The following is a 14,381-nucleotide window of genomic DNA, read 5'->3' as shown; positions in this document are numbered from 1 at the left end:
CTAAAAACTCGATATTTCCTCAGTGGAGGGTGGGTAGACCATGCCCACTCTGAAGGTCTATTCACCGAAGTTATAGCCATTATAGCAAGCAGCAACTGCATAACAATCTCGGCTCTTCCACTTTACCAAACAGTTGGATCCTGGGCAAGTCTTATTTTCCCTGTGACTCCATCCCATGAGCTGACAAAATATCTGCAGATTGAATGAGGCTTACTAGAAGAAATAAACATCACGGCCACATCTCCTTGACTGGCTCCCAGCATGGCTTTAATTCAAAAAGAGAGAGAGAGAGACAGAGGGAGAGAGAGACCTGAGTGTGGTAAGCAGGACAGACGGACCCTGCAGGATTTCATGATTTGCAGAAGAATACGCTTAACCTCCTCACCATTGGCGATCTGCAGCCAACGTCGCAGGACAAAAGAGAGACTAGACAATACTGCTGCTTAGACCATGACAGCCAAGACCAGGTAAGTTTTGTCCTGGCTCGGCTCCGGTAATTTTTCTGCCACCCCACTCCAGTCTCTGTACCTTGGGTGCATCCACGGTGCAGGCAGTGAGTGGGGTTGAGGAATGAAAAAAATTTATATTGTGATTCAGGCATGTTGCATAGGGGAATACGGTGGGTCTGAAGGTGCAAGATGTTAAAAAAAAATCGAAAACAGGCTTGACACCCATGTGCTGCGGGTCCCTATGAAAAATGGAATTTTGGACTGCCGCATATGGGACATTTGGAGATCCCAGGGTGCAACATTTAGACTATGGGTCCATAGCCCTCTGTCACCTCACCAAGGGCACATGCAGTGGGCCGCAAGTCTAAGATCACCTTCTCCCATTCGCAAACATATGTTGGGACTACATCAGGTCCTCACTCACAACTCACCAACCCAAGGCACCTGTGACCACTCCAACTCACCAACACACAAAATTAAGTTGGGCTCACAACATTCCTCCAGTCAACCTTGCCCCACTCAAGGGACCAGTGGCACCACCACCCCCACCATCTAAAAGTAAGCAGGGCCTGCAGCAGGTCCCTGGCCACCATACATCAAGGACCACCCTACCACCACCCAAAACAAAGTTACTTACCTTCGGTAAAAATCTTTCTAGCATGCAAGTTCATCACCTGCTGAATAATCCCAGGCATCAGACTGGATCTGAAAAACTTCAAAAGTCTATGATGCTGGAGGGGGGCTGTTGGCTTCATATCGATGCAGGAACTGACATCGGGAGAAGTTACCAAAGCCATATAGTTTCTGGCGTGGTGCAACAACGTCAGTTTCCATCTATTTTTTCCAAACCTTTGAGATGAGTAGATGGAGAAACATCAATTAGATAAAGTAAGTAAGTAAAATCTTTGTAAAGTGTGTGAATGCCAAGGCGCCTTAGCACTAGGATTGCCATTACTAATCACACAAGGAACAGGGGGAAAAAGAGCTAAGACCTATGATGCAAATAGCCAGGTTTTTAAAGATTTCTGAACAACTGTTTATTAGTTTGAGACCTCAAGGTAAGTGGCATGGTGTTCCACAGCTTACTGGCCAAGTGTAAAAAGCTTTTGGCCGCCCACCCCCACTTTATTGTCTTGGCCCTGGGGATGACCAACAAATAGGCGGTGGATGATCTAAGGTTTCTCCGAGGTACATACCACCTGAGGAGCTTCTGAAAGTCAACAGGGCCAGAGCCATGAAGGGCTGTGTGAACAATACACAGAGTATTAAATTTAACCATTGCAGCGTTGTGATTGGCCTAGGGGAGGGAAGCTGCCTTCTTCCTGTTGCAGAGGACGGCCCGGGACCAAAGACACCGGACCGGGCCAGTGATGGTAAGTTTTTATTTTATATTAAGCCTCCCCACGCGACCCCCTCCCCGTGCAAACCCCCGCCCTCCCCCACCCATCATCCGGACGCAACTGGCGCAGACGGGCTTGCCTTTGGTGCACCTTCTAATTGGAACCCGATGAAACTCTCGCTGTACTTACATCCATCACACAGGGAGGTGGGTGGGTGGGATTAGTGAGGAATCTGCAGGTAGATGGCATATCCACCAGAAAGACTGTTACCGAAGGTAAGTAACTTTTCTTCTGATGGATACTTCTACCTACAAATTCCTCACCTGTTGAATCGATTCCCAAGCAGTTCATTCCCCAGAGGAGGATGGATGGGTACATTCAGAAGTCTGGTAGCACAGACCTTGCAAAGTGCCTGTCCCTATGCACCTCTGACTCCAAGCTGTAATGTTTAGTAAAAGTGTGTAGGGACACCCACGTCACTGCCTTACAGATTTCTGCCACAAGAATGCCTCTTGCGAGTGCAATGGATGAAGACATGGCTCTGGTGGAGTGAGCTTTAAATCCTTCAGGTGGCTCCTTTTTGGCAAATGTATATCACATTTTGATACAGAGGACAATGTCTTTTTCTAAAAAACCTTTCCTTTGCTACTGCGGTATGGGGTAAATATAAACTGACCACCTGCCTAGGCTCCAGGTGATGTAGCCATTTGTCTTCTGTTAAATGGGACAGGAGATAGAAAGAACGGAAAGTAATGGACTGACCCAATTAGAAGGAAGTAATATATTTTGGAAGAAAAGCAGACAGAGCTCACAACACAATCTCGTCAGGGGAAATGGTTGTAACCTGCAGGAGGCCACTCAGAGCCTGCAGCTCACTAACCTGTCTAGCCAAACCAATATACATCAAGTATAAAGGGGTGACCCAGTGCCCCTCAGAACTTGGTGTACACAAATTTGGAACATGTTGGCTCTGTCGGGTACAGAATTGATTCTAGGTTAACTGAATAACAACACTCAAACAATTCAGTAATAATCAATGAAAAGCGAAGGGAAGAAAAGGCAAATATTATGAATCAAAGAAACAAGAACAAAAACACACCAAAATTAAATCAATTGAAGGTCTTTATTTCAGGACAAATCCATATGTTCTTTACATTTTATGGTATTGAAATGATATTTAACAGGGTGTCAAGGTTCATGAACATATAATTTGTTCTTACTGCGCAAGTGATATGGTGAAAAAAGTGCGAAAAAGTTCTGAATGTGAACAAGATATATACAGTGCTGTATGCAATGATGAAACTGGTCATTCAAAAGACTTCCATTCCTTGGTACACAAAGCTCTGTATCGCTTGGGGTTTTAAATTTCTGTTTCACGAGGGGCGGAGAAAGTAGGGTCAAGATTATCATGGGCACGTCGAAGTTTTGACCCAATGGGGTGTGTGATTTACTGATAAGCCCGGCGGGTCTTCCTCAGGACAAGGTGATAAAAGGGCCAGCCAGGATTTATGCAAGAATGGTCTTCCGGAAAGGGTCCACCATGGGTTGGACTCACAAGGGCTATTCAATGACCGATCTTTCAATTCCCAAACCGTGCCGGGGAGTTAACAAACGATGCTGCCCTATTGATGCGATTTATCACCATCTAGGACGCTTTCTATAGTCATCTTAACAGGCTTAACCTAACTGCTTTGTTGAGGTGATAAGTGGCCTGCATACAGACATACGTTATCTGGTGAGGGGACCCCTGCAGATGCAGAGAACAGGCCATGAGGGGGTCTGGGTAATCAAACTGGGCTTCAAAGAGGGAAGCACTGTAAGGAATACCAGCCAGGCCTACACCCTCTTCCAGCCAGATGGGAGCCTCATTAATGTGCCAGATGGGAGTCTCAGGAATGGAATTTGCAGGAGGTCTGGAAAGGGAGTGTTAAGGAAAATGAGCCACACCAGTGGGTTGGCTTAGCCAGCTCTTACTCCAAAGGAAAGAAATTCTCCATTTTGAACTTTAAAGTATAGTGCTTTGTGGAACAAGAATATGCCACACCTTGGAGGAAGCTGTTATGCTTTTGGGTGGCACTCTGTACCCCATTGTTTTGGGGTGCGGCCTGCTTGTCACCCCAGAACATTGAATAAATATGTGAGAGCTGCATAGCAACTCAGATCTGCTGCCTGAAACTACAAGGAGAAGAATGACTGCCCTGCTGGAACCCTGGTCTGCACCCCAAAGGATAGCACTCTGAAGGACTGCTCCTGCTGCACACTTTGAACTACAGCCCTGAGGACTTTGCCTTGCTTCAAAAAGGATTAATGAGTGGACCCCCTGAAAGCAACAGGTTATCAGAGTTCACCTGCACCATCTCCCCCAAAGAAGTCCCCAGCCTGGAGTGCACCCAGTGTATTTTTAAGGAATTGGGCAGGTGCATTGTGGGAATTGTAGTCCTAAACTTCTAAGGGCTATCCCAGAGCTTCTAGACCCTTGCATGTGTGTTTTGAACACTTTGAACCCTCAAGAGGAACTTCAGAAATAATTTCCAAAAGTTTGGAGCAACTTTTGGAAAAGCTCCAAAAGGTGATTGACCTGTCGACGAGAGTCATGTTGCTGATGTCGAATTACAAAAGGACCTGGATTTCAGGTTCATTCCGCTGAAAGCTCCAGATCTCAAGACATCCAGGGTTTCACCAAGGCCTCGCGCTGAGCCAAGCCACCGTCGTCAACTTGGATCACGGCCTGAAGAGGAGCCTCGCACGACAATGAGGGAAAAATCCTCCAGAAAAAGTTTCTAAGTGCAAAGGGAAAAATTTGACCGGGGCCTCCCGCTTAGTGTATCTAACCAGGGCTCCATCGCTATCGGCCTCAAACTTTGACTTTGTCCCGGTCAAACATAACCAGATTTCCCAAGTTGGCGCTCTATGTTTTTAAGCACTACAACGTGTTTATTGTTTAAAAATTCATATCTCTGGTTCCCTATATTGGATTTTTGTCGATTTAGTTCATTTTAATCATAAAAAATATTTCCTATTTTTACTAATTGATTGTGTCTTTGTCCTTGTTTTCCAACTTTCCTCCTGCAGCTTTGTTTCAAATTATTTCAGGTTTTTCTTTCTTTACAGGTAACTGCTTCTGAACTATGCTTGTGACCTCATTTTGAAAAGATTTCATTTTCCATTGAGATTTTGATTCAATCAATCAATCAATCACTCAAACAATCAGTCGGTACCTTTAGAGTACGGCTATTTTACCCTGAGGGTATCCTGGTACTGCAGTCTTGCTGGTCTTATTCGAAAACCCAGGTGTTCAGTCCCTTTCTGAAATCCACGAGTGTGGGAGATGTTTGCAGGTGAAGGGGTAGGTCATTCCATGACTTGGCAGTGAGGTAGGAGAAGGAACGACCTTCACTGTAGCTTCAGCAGATTTGTGGAACGTGTAGAAGGGAGGAGGAGTGCAGTTGTCTGGCAGGTTAGTGGAAATTCAGGCAGTGGTTAATGAATGCTGTACCCTGGTCATGGAGGGCCTTGTATGAGTGCATCAGTGTCTTGAACTGGCATCTCATCTGGACAGGGAGCCAGTGAAGGTTCCTGAGGTGGGAACTGATGTGAGTCCATTTGGGAAGCTTGATGAGGAGTTTGGCCACTGCATTCAATATGGTCTGGAGTCTCTTGAGGAGTTGGGTGGTGTTTCTGTCGTAGAGTGCATTTCCGTAGTCCAGCCAGTTGGTGATGAGGACTTGCGTGACAGTTTTCCAGTTGTTAACGGGGATCCATCTAAAGATTTGTCAGAGCCTGTGGACGGTATGGAAGAAGGCGGTGGAGAATGCACTCACCTGGCGCTTCATGGTGAGTTTTCATTCCAGGACGATCCTGAGGTTGTTGGCGTGGTCAGTTGGAGCGGGTGTGGGTCTGAGTTTGGGGGGGCACCAGGTGGCGTCCCATGCATAGGTGCTTTTCCCGAAGATCAACACCTCCATCTTGTTCGTGTAGAGCTTCAGGCAGTTGGCCTTCATTCTGTCTGCATGATGTTGCAGAAGTTGGGAGGGGTCTTCCGTGAGTGAGAGGATGAGTTGGGTGTCGTCTGCATAAGATATGATGTTGAGTCTATGGGTTCTGACGATGTCAGCCAGTGGTGTCATTGTGGTATTGAACAGGGTGGGACTGAGAAACACCTTGAGAGATGCCACAGATGATGCTCTTGGGCTCCGAGGTGAAGGGTAGTAGGAGGACTCTCTGGGTGTGTCTTGTCAGGAAGGATGAGATCCTTTTGAGAGTGTCTCTCTGGGCACCGATGTGGTGCACCTCTTGATGAAGGTGTTGTTGGGATCGAATTTTGATAACATGCATTATTGGCCTAATATATTCAATATAACCTCGTAGTTAAATAATCATGTAGTTTAGAAGTTACTACGGTCACTTATTGACCAACGATTCACTTCTGATTTGTTTACGCCTATTGATATAACAGGAGCCATTTTGTTTCGTTTCTCTCCGAACACATGATGTTTCCCAGAAATCACGTGACTACACGTTTTTCTCTCGAAACCACAGTGGCAGCCGAGTTGCCTTCGATAGTTAGTAGCTGGAAGCTCAAGAAAACTCAAGGTCACACCTGCCCTTCTTGTGGGATGCGCACATTCTAGCAGAGCCCGTTCCTGTACTCCCCGGGCTCCAGATAGACAGGGAGGCACCTTGCTGACCTGACCCTGCGGAATAGCTTAGGCCTAGGCTACAAGCAATCAATTGTGCCTTATATGGGTATTCCTCTTGGCTTACTGACAAGTTGTACTTTTCCTTGTAGGGTGTCATTTTGAACACATGAAACGTATATATGCTTTGTATTTTGAACATGCAATCAGTCTCCTCTGCGCGCCTCCGAGGGTCGTGTAGACTGAGGCTCCCCTGTCAGGGCTTGCATTTGAAGAATAAAAGATTGAACCTTCTCCATTGCCGACTAAATTATTATATCACTTATTGACATATGGGCTATTGGTAAGTATAGCCCGATAGATTTATTTTGAATCCTTCAGTTGGCGACTCCGCCGGGACTTCGTGATAGGGTCGTCCCCTCCTGTAAACAGGGGTGACGGGACAAGGAGGAGTTCTGGCCGAGGGAGTGGACAGAAAGAGGATCCTGATTTGAGACACCCGTTTGTGGTATGAAAACAAGCCGTTCCACTCTCGAGCCCAGTATCCCTCCCAGCTGCTGAAGACCCTACGCCCGAGTCCTACGGGCCTAACCCGAGAGAAGAACAGACTGTGCCTGTCTGTTTAGGTGTCGGCAGTGGAGAACTCGAAATCGACCTGATTGCACCAGGTGAGTGATATTCGTGATTGAATTGGATAAGGATCGCTCTGAGGGAGTGTTTCCTTTTTTGGATAACAGTTAACTGTCTGTGTTTGAAGGTGGCCGGAGAAGCCGGACCACAAGGGAATCTGGGGATCTTCCGTTGCGGCGAAGGGGCTGCACGGGTAGAAACCTCACGGACTTGTTTGGTGAATAATTGAGATCACATCTGATGCCCTATCAGAGTACGGCGTTGCTCGCTTGGCCGAATTCTCTCCAGGAAAGCCCTGGGAGCAACTGGGTAAGCCAGGGTTCTGGAGCTACGCGCCCAGACACCCGGCCCAACCAGAACAGGACCATGGGATGGCCTGTGAGAGAGTTCGTGGTTCGCCTATCAGATGTTCTCAGAACAGTCTGACGACTGTTCCCTTTTGGTGAGATGTTGTTGGTCTGGAATTCTTTCGAATCGATTCCCCGAACAGGAGTCGACGGGCTCTGTTCGTATTTGAAGACGTAATTTGCATCGAATAGGTTCTGAGAAGTATTTGCCTTGCACTGTTTTACAGCACTTTATTGAGACGATTGAATGAAGAGCGTATGAGTGAGTAGAGAGAAGAGACGCGTCCGAATGGGTGTATGTTTTGTGGGTTTGTGTATACGGAACGAGTAGAATAAGCATAATGTCTTGTTTTAGTAAAATCTGTTTTGGGTGCTGCTGTCGGCGAGGTACACGGCTTGAGGACAGTCCCAGTCATGATATGTATGTCAAACAAGGTCTGCAGCCGATTTTGTTTAATACCCTTTGGAATAAATATACAAAGGATAATGCGAGCTTACAATGGCCTCTTACGGGGTCTTTTGATGAGCAGAAAATTAATTATATACAGAATAAATTATTTGTGAAGAAAAGCCGTCAGTCAATGTTTGATTCCTTGATCTTATGGTTAAAGGAAGCTAAAAGACGACGGATTAGAGAGGAGAAGTTGGGAAGGCTGAAGAGTGGGCAGACGATTACTCAGAAAGCAGTGGCATACGATAAGGGAAAGGTGGAAGAGAACATTGAGAGAATGGATAGACAGTTTCGATTAGAGACGAATAAAAGCTATGTGGCTAGACCAGAGACAGGAGATGAATTAGAGGAATTACTGGAAGCCCGTCCGCCTCCCCCTTAAGCCCCACAAGGCTTGTATCCTGCCGTGCCTGTGTTACGAGCTGATCAGACAAGAGCCGTTCCGGCCGCCAAACCACAGACTGGGATGGTCGCTACGGCCCCCGCTGGCGGAATGGGACTTGATGCCCAGGTCTCCCCTCCTTCTCTTCGATTAACTACCTCACCTCTAATATCCCTTCGGCCGGACGCGGCTGTCCCTTCTCCCTTGCACCCTGTGTTCCTCTCCCCTCCGACTCAGACTGCCTCAGATCTCCGGAATACAATTAGTCCGGGTGCTACGCCCAAACGACCGATGTCAGACTTGAGTAATCAGCGAGCCTTCACTCGGTCGTTGTTGGGACAGGAGGAGAGGAGAGCCATTATAGTTCAGGCATCCCAGTGGATGCGGAATCCTATTTATACTTTAGAAGATATTTGGAGTACTATGAAGGATTATGAACCAGTTGCACAACAGCTGGCTTTAAAAAGCATGGCAATCCGATTGATTTCCTTATGGGAACAGCATTTTGAGGAAGGACTTCCGCCGCAAATATTACGTGATATACGAGACCATGCTCATAAATTCCATCTCGCAATTGAGGAAGTCTATCATAATGTGACAACGCTGTTGAGTTATCGGGAACTGGTGCACCGAAAGAGTGCCGAGTGGGGAGCCCAGCACCCCATGAGGGAGGTGCACCCTCTCTTTTTCCCAGAAGTTCCCGAGATAAGAGACAATGGGGGTGCTGTCACCAGAGCTCGTGTGGACGATAGGCTTCAGGAACAATGGGTTTACACCCCTGGGAAACGAAGCAAGGTCCTTACGCTAAAAGCCCAGCTCCCTGACCCCCGTAAAAATCCTACAGCTTATTACAAAGAATTGACCGAAGCAGCCAATTCCACCATCATGACCATAGCTGATATCGAGTTATTTTTTGGTCTCCTGATTCCGGTGGATATCTGGAGGCAGATACATGATACGGACCATGCCCCCGAATTAAGCGGGACATGGGACCAATTAAAGAATTGGGATAAGGAACGAAAGCCAGGTGAAAAACCCCGGGATGAAATATTAGCAGTCCCAGATAAAATTATTACTTACATGAAGACCCTTCTCCCTCCGAGGAAAGTAGATTGGGATAAATTGACGGCGTGTTAACAGAAAAAGGACGAAAGTGTGTCCGATTTCTTCACTCGGTTCGAGAAAGTTTTCATAGATTTTAGCGGCCAGGACCTATCTACAGAGGGAGGAATTCGATTATTCGTGAATAGATTTGTCATCAATTTGCTCCCGGAGGTTATGTCCCGCCTCCAATTGGCTGAGAGCACGTGGACTACGGCTGCACCATCTGTCATCCTTAGTATGGCCCAATATTATGAGCACCGTGAGAATAAGAGCAAGGAAAGATCAGAGAAAAAGACTAAGGATTTAAAGACTAGAGTACTACTGCATCAAGTCAGTAGAGGGCAAAATTCAGGACGAGGAGTGCGCGGCTCGTTCCAAAGAGGCCAGACGAGAGGGAGAGGAGGCCCTCCGAATATTGGGATAAACCAATGTTCCTCATGTAAGGAGGAAGGACATTGGAGGGTGGATTGCCCTCTGTTGCAAGGAAGGAACGGACCCAGTAGAGGACGAGGAAGAGGTCGAGGAAACATAGATCGAAATAGCATGAGAAGGGAGGAATCACAGCATGAGGGTTCTCGTAAGAATCATTTTGATGACCCTCAGAATAGACAATACTACAATGAGACTTATCAGGAGGACAGGTATGATGAACGAGATTATGCATGAGACAGCCAAGGACAGAGCGGGGGCCATATTACAGTACCAGTTGACCAAGAGGGACCTTATGTAAAAGGAGAACTGTTGGGTACATCGGGGAAGTTTTTAGTGGATACTGGGGCGATGAGTAGTTCAGTTGCCCGTACACTGGTCCCAGGGGCAGCTCTGTCTGGCCAAAATAATGTATCAGTAGGATTCTCTGGAATACCGGTGGTGAGCCCCATTTCAAAACCTCAGCCTTTTACGATCGGTCCCATCTCCATGCATAAGCCCTTTCTTCTCACTTCTAATTGCGGGGAAAACCTTTTGGGGCTGGATAACTTGAAAAGATTACATGCACGAATGTATTGTTCCCCTGATGGTGTTTTTCTAACAATGCAAAAGCCACCTGTAGAGATGACCCAATATTTCGCTAAAAATGAGCCTTTGCCTCCCGAATTCTCTACTATTCCTCAAACGTTATGGGCGACAGGGGACACCGATGTTGGTCTGCTAAGAATAGCCCCTGTGTCAATAACTGTGAAACCGAATGCACAGATGCCACGCATTCCACAGTATAAAATTTCACCAGAAGGTGAACAAGCCTTGATGCATATCATTCGTGACCTTGTTGACAAGGGAGTAGTGGAAGAAACAGCTGCTAATGTCTGTAATAGCCCAATTTTGCCGATTTTGAAGAAAACACCAATTGATGGTGCCCCTGATTATAAGTCCGCATATCGTTTTGTGATTGACCTTCGAGCAGTCAATAAAATAGTAATCCCTCAATACCCAGTGGTACCAGATATTACGGCAATTCTTACAATGATTCCCCCTACTGCACAATATTTTTCTGTAATAGATTTAAATAACGCTTTCTTTAGCATCCCAATTCACCCTGTTAGCAGATATATCTTCGGATTCTCATTAGGAGGCCGAAGCTTTAGATTTACGCGTGCACCCCAAGGCTATACAGAAAGCCCTAGCATATATAGCCAAGCTTTGAAGGCAGTCCTGGATGAATTAATTTTGCCTGCAGGTAATGCGTTCATCCAATATGTGGATGATATTTTGGTGGCCTCCGATACAGAGGAAGGTTGCAAGGAAGCAACCGTGAAATTGTTACATCATTTGGCTGATAAAGGAAATAAAGTCTCCCTCTCCAAATTTCAATATTGTCGACAGGAAGTGACCTACCTCGGCCACTTACTGTCGAAAGCGGGGAGACGACTAACACCAGAACGAATATCTGTAATCACTAACATGTCTGTACCTCATACTCAACGTGATGTCCGTGCTTTTCTTGGCATAACCTCTTACTGTCGCCAATGGATACCTAACTATTCACTCCTCTCTAAACCCTTGTTGAACTTGACTACCAAAGATGTGCATGAACCCCTACCCTGGATGGATGAATGTCAAGAAGCCTTTGACTCTTTGAAATCTGCTTTGTGTTCTGCTCCTGTCTTAGGTACCCCGGATTACCGGGAGCCCTTTTCACTTTATGTGCACGAGGTGGAAGGTTGTTCCCTTTCAGTGTTAACACAGGGTTTCGGCGGAAAACAGAGACCCTGAGCCTTTTTTTCATCAGTATTAGACATGGTCGCACAAGCCCTTCCAAGTTGTCTGAGGGCCACGGCGGCGGTAGCGGTGGCCATCCGACAATCAGAAGGCATAGTTTTGAATACAGATCTCACAGTCATGGTACCGCATGCTGTGGATATTCTGTTAAATAGAACTAAGACTCAGCACCTTACGAGTGCTCGATTAACAGGATACGAACTGACATTGTTTGCACCCCACATTACGATTAAAAGATGTGCTACATTGAATCCAGCCACACTTTTGCCTCTCCCTTCCAATGATAAAAAGGACGATATCCATGATTGCATATTTAGAACTGAAGAGGAAACAAAAGGGCGTGTAGATCTTACCGACACCCCTTTACCAGAACCCCAAGGAGAGTTGTATGTTGATGGTTCCTGCTATAAACTACAATAGCTGCGTATGCTATTACGACCCTAATAATGGTGGTGGAAACCGCTAGGATTTCACATCACTCAGCCCAGGCAGCTGAACTAATAGCTTTGTTACAAGCATGTGAAATCAGTGAAGGCTTGAGAGTAAATATTTAGACAGACAGCCAATACGCCTTCGGCGCTGCCCATAGTTTTGGGAGGCTGTGGAGGGAAAGGGGTTTCTTTACCACGCATGGCCAGAAAATTCAACATGGTCCTTGAATTGATTGATTGTTACTTGCCCTGACACTACCAGATAAAGTTGCCATCATTAAATGCAGTGCTCATAAGAAAGTCATCGATTCCACAGGAAAGGGAAATGCTTATGCTGACTCAGTAGCTAAGGAAACAGCGCAAACTAAGATGACCCCCATGTTTCCGAGCACTTCAGCTAGGTGGGTAGCGGAAACATCTGTGCTCGACAATACCATTGAAAGTGTAAGAGAGTTGCAGAAAGAAGCAACCATAGATGAAGTAAAAAGGTGGGAACAGGAAGTGGGACAATTGGACAAAAATGAATGTTGGATAGATCGAACTGAGAGGCAACGTGGGTTACTGCCTAATGCATTGGTATACGCTGTAGTGACTATGGCTCATGGTCCAGCACACATAGGAGCAAAAGGTATTTGTGCAGTGTTAGACCCAGTCTGGAATAACCCAAATATTCCCAAAACTGCAGTACATGTGGTTAAGTATTGTCCTGTGTGTTTGCGTTATAACTCAGGGGGTAGAGAATCTGTCCTGAGTGGAAATTTTGCACCACCATCTTTGCCGTTTGAAGTCATACAGATAGATTACATACAAATGGAGAGAGTGAACAATTTAAAATATGTCCTGGTGGTGGTTTGTGCTTTCAGTAAATGGGTTGAAGCTTACCCCACCAAGGAAGCCACTGCAGTCGCAACTGCCAAAGCTCTGGTGAAAGAATATTTCCCCAGATATTGCGTGCCCAGGATTATCTGGTCTCATAACGGGACGCACTTTAACACCTCACTAGTTCAAAGTATTTGTGATGGTTTACAAATAAGGCAGAAATTTCATGCAGCCAGAAATCCCCAGTCAGCTGGTTTAGTTGAAAAATATAACGGCATACTAAAACTAAAGATGGCCAAGATTTGTGCTAGTACTGGATTAAAATGGCCCGATGCCCTTCCTCTAGCATTACTGTCTTTGAGAACGACACCACACACCAGAACAGGGTTATCACCTTATGAGGTGATTTTTGGTCGTCCTGCAAATGTATAGGGAGTTCCTAGGCCCAGGTCCTTTCGAGATATTGATTCTCCTCTGATGACAGACTACTTGTATGCCTTGACTAAAGATCTGCGTTCTATTCATCAACAGGTATCCGAGACATTGCGGCCGCTACCAGAGGGTCCAGGACATCGATTGGAACCAGGCCAGTGGGTTCTGGTAAAGAACTATCAACGGAAATCGAGTTTGGAACCGAAATGGTCTGAACCCTACCAGATCATACTCGCCACGAGGTCGGCTGTGAAGGTGCATGGGCGCAAACACTGGATCCATGCGAGCCACCTGAAGCGCCTCCCACTCCCTTTGCCCTTTTATTTGCAAAACCGCGAAGGAATCTCCAGCCAAGAAGGAGAGTCGCTTCAGAGCCTTGTGCCTTTTTCAGAAGCTCGAGAAGCCCGAGAAGAGGGGTAGACAAGTGAAGCGGTGCCCCCAGTTGACAGGACATCGGCTCAAACAGCAGAGGCCAGTGTTTCTGATACATCACAGGGTTTGAATGCATCTGATGCCTGTGCAATTGAGTTATTTCCTGATCAAGAGCGACCTGGTCGCTGTAACTACGACCTGCGGCCCCGAAAACAGCGCAGTACTCCAGATTCTCATGGTAGGAATTAGGTAAAGACTTGAGTTGAGAAACATCGGATAGACGCACTGGGGTACTGAGCGAGACACTGGACTGAACCCGTTGAGAGCTTGGAACACTGTGCTAAATAGCTCTGTTCAGAAAGAAGGACTAAGTTGGGGGCTGCGGTTGTAACACGAGACGGAGAAAGTTGTTTGTTCTTCAACGGATGAAAAAAGTCTGCCTGTGAGGCTCTAAACGGACACAGGAAGAAGAACCCCTCTGGTGGCGTGCGTGCTTTGTGGATACAAAGATAGTTTTTTGGACTTATAGAGAGGGACAGAGTTAGATCAGGACTTATAGAGAGCATGTTTCCTTTTGCTCGATTTGCAATGGAGGATGAAAGGCCACTGGCCCCTCGGCGATATGTGGATAATATGCATTTATTTTCTGGATGGTCCGCCAGAGTGAAGGTGGCATTCGTTGCTTTTATCATTATCATTACAATAATTATGATGAGTGTATTTGTATACTTAGAGTTTCAGCATCCTGTACAGCAGCTGTTAGGAACTAC

The sequence above is a fragment of the Lissotriton helveticus genome, chromosome 3_1, assembly GCF_964261635.1.
Source record: "Lissotriton helveticus chromosome 3_1, aLisHel1.1, whole genome shotgun sequence".
NCBI lineage: Eukaryota > Metazoa > Chordata > Amphibia > Caudata > Salamandridae > Lissotriton > Lissotriton helveticus.
This window is presented reverse-complemented; position numbering follows the sequence as displayed.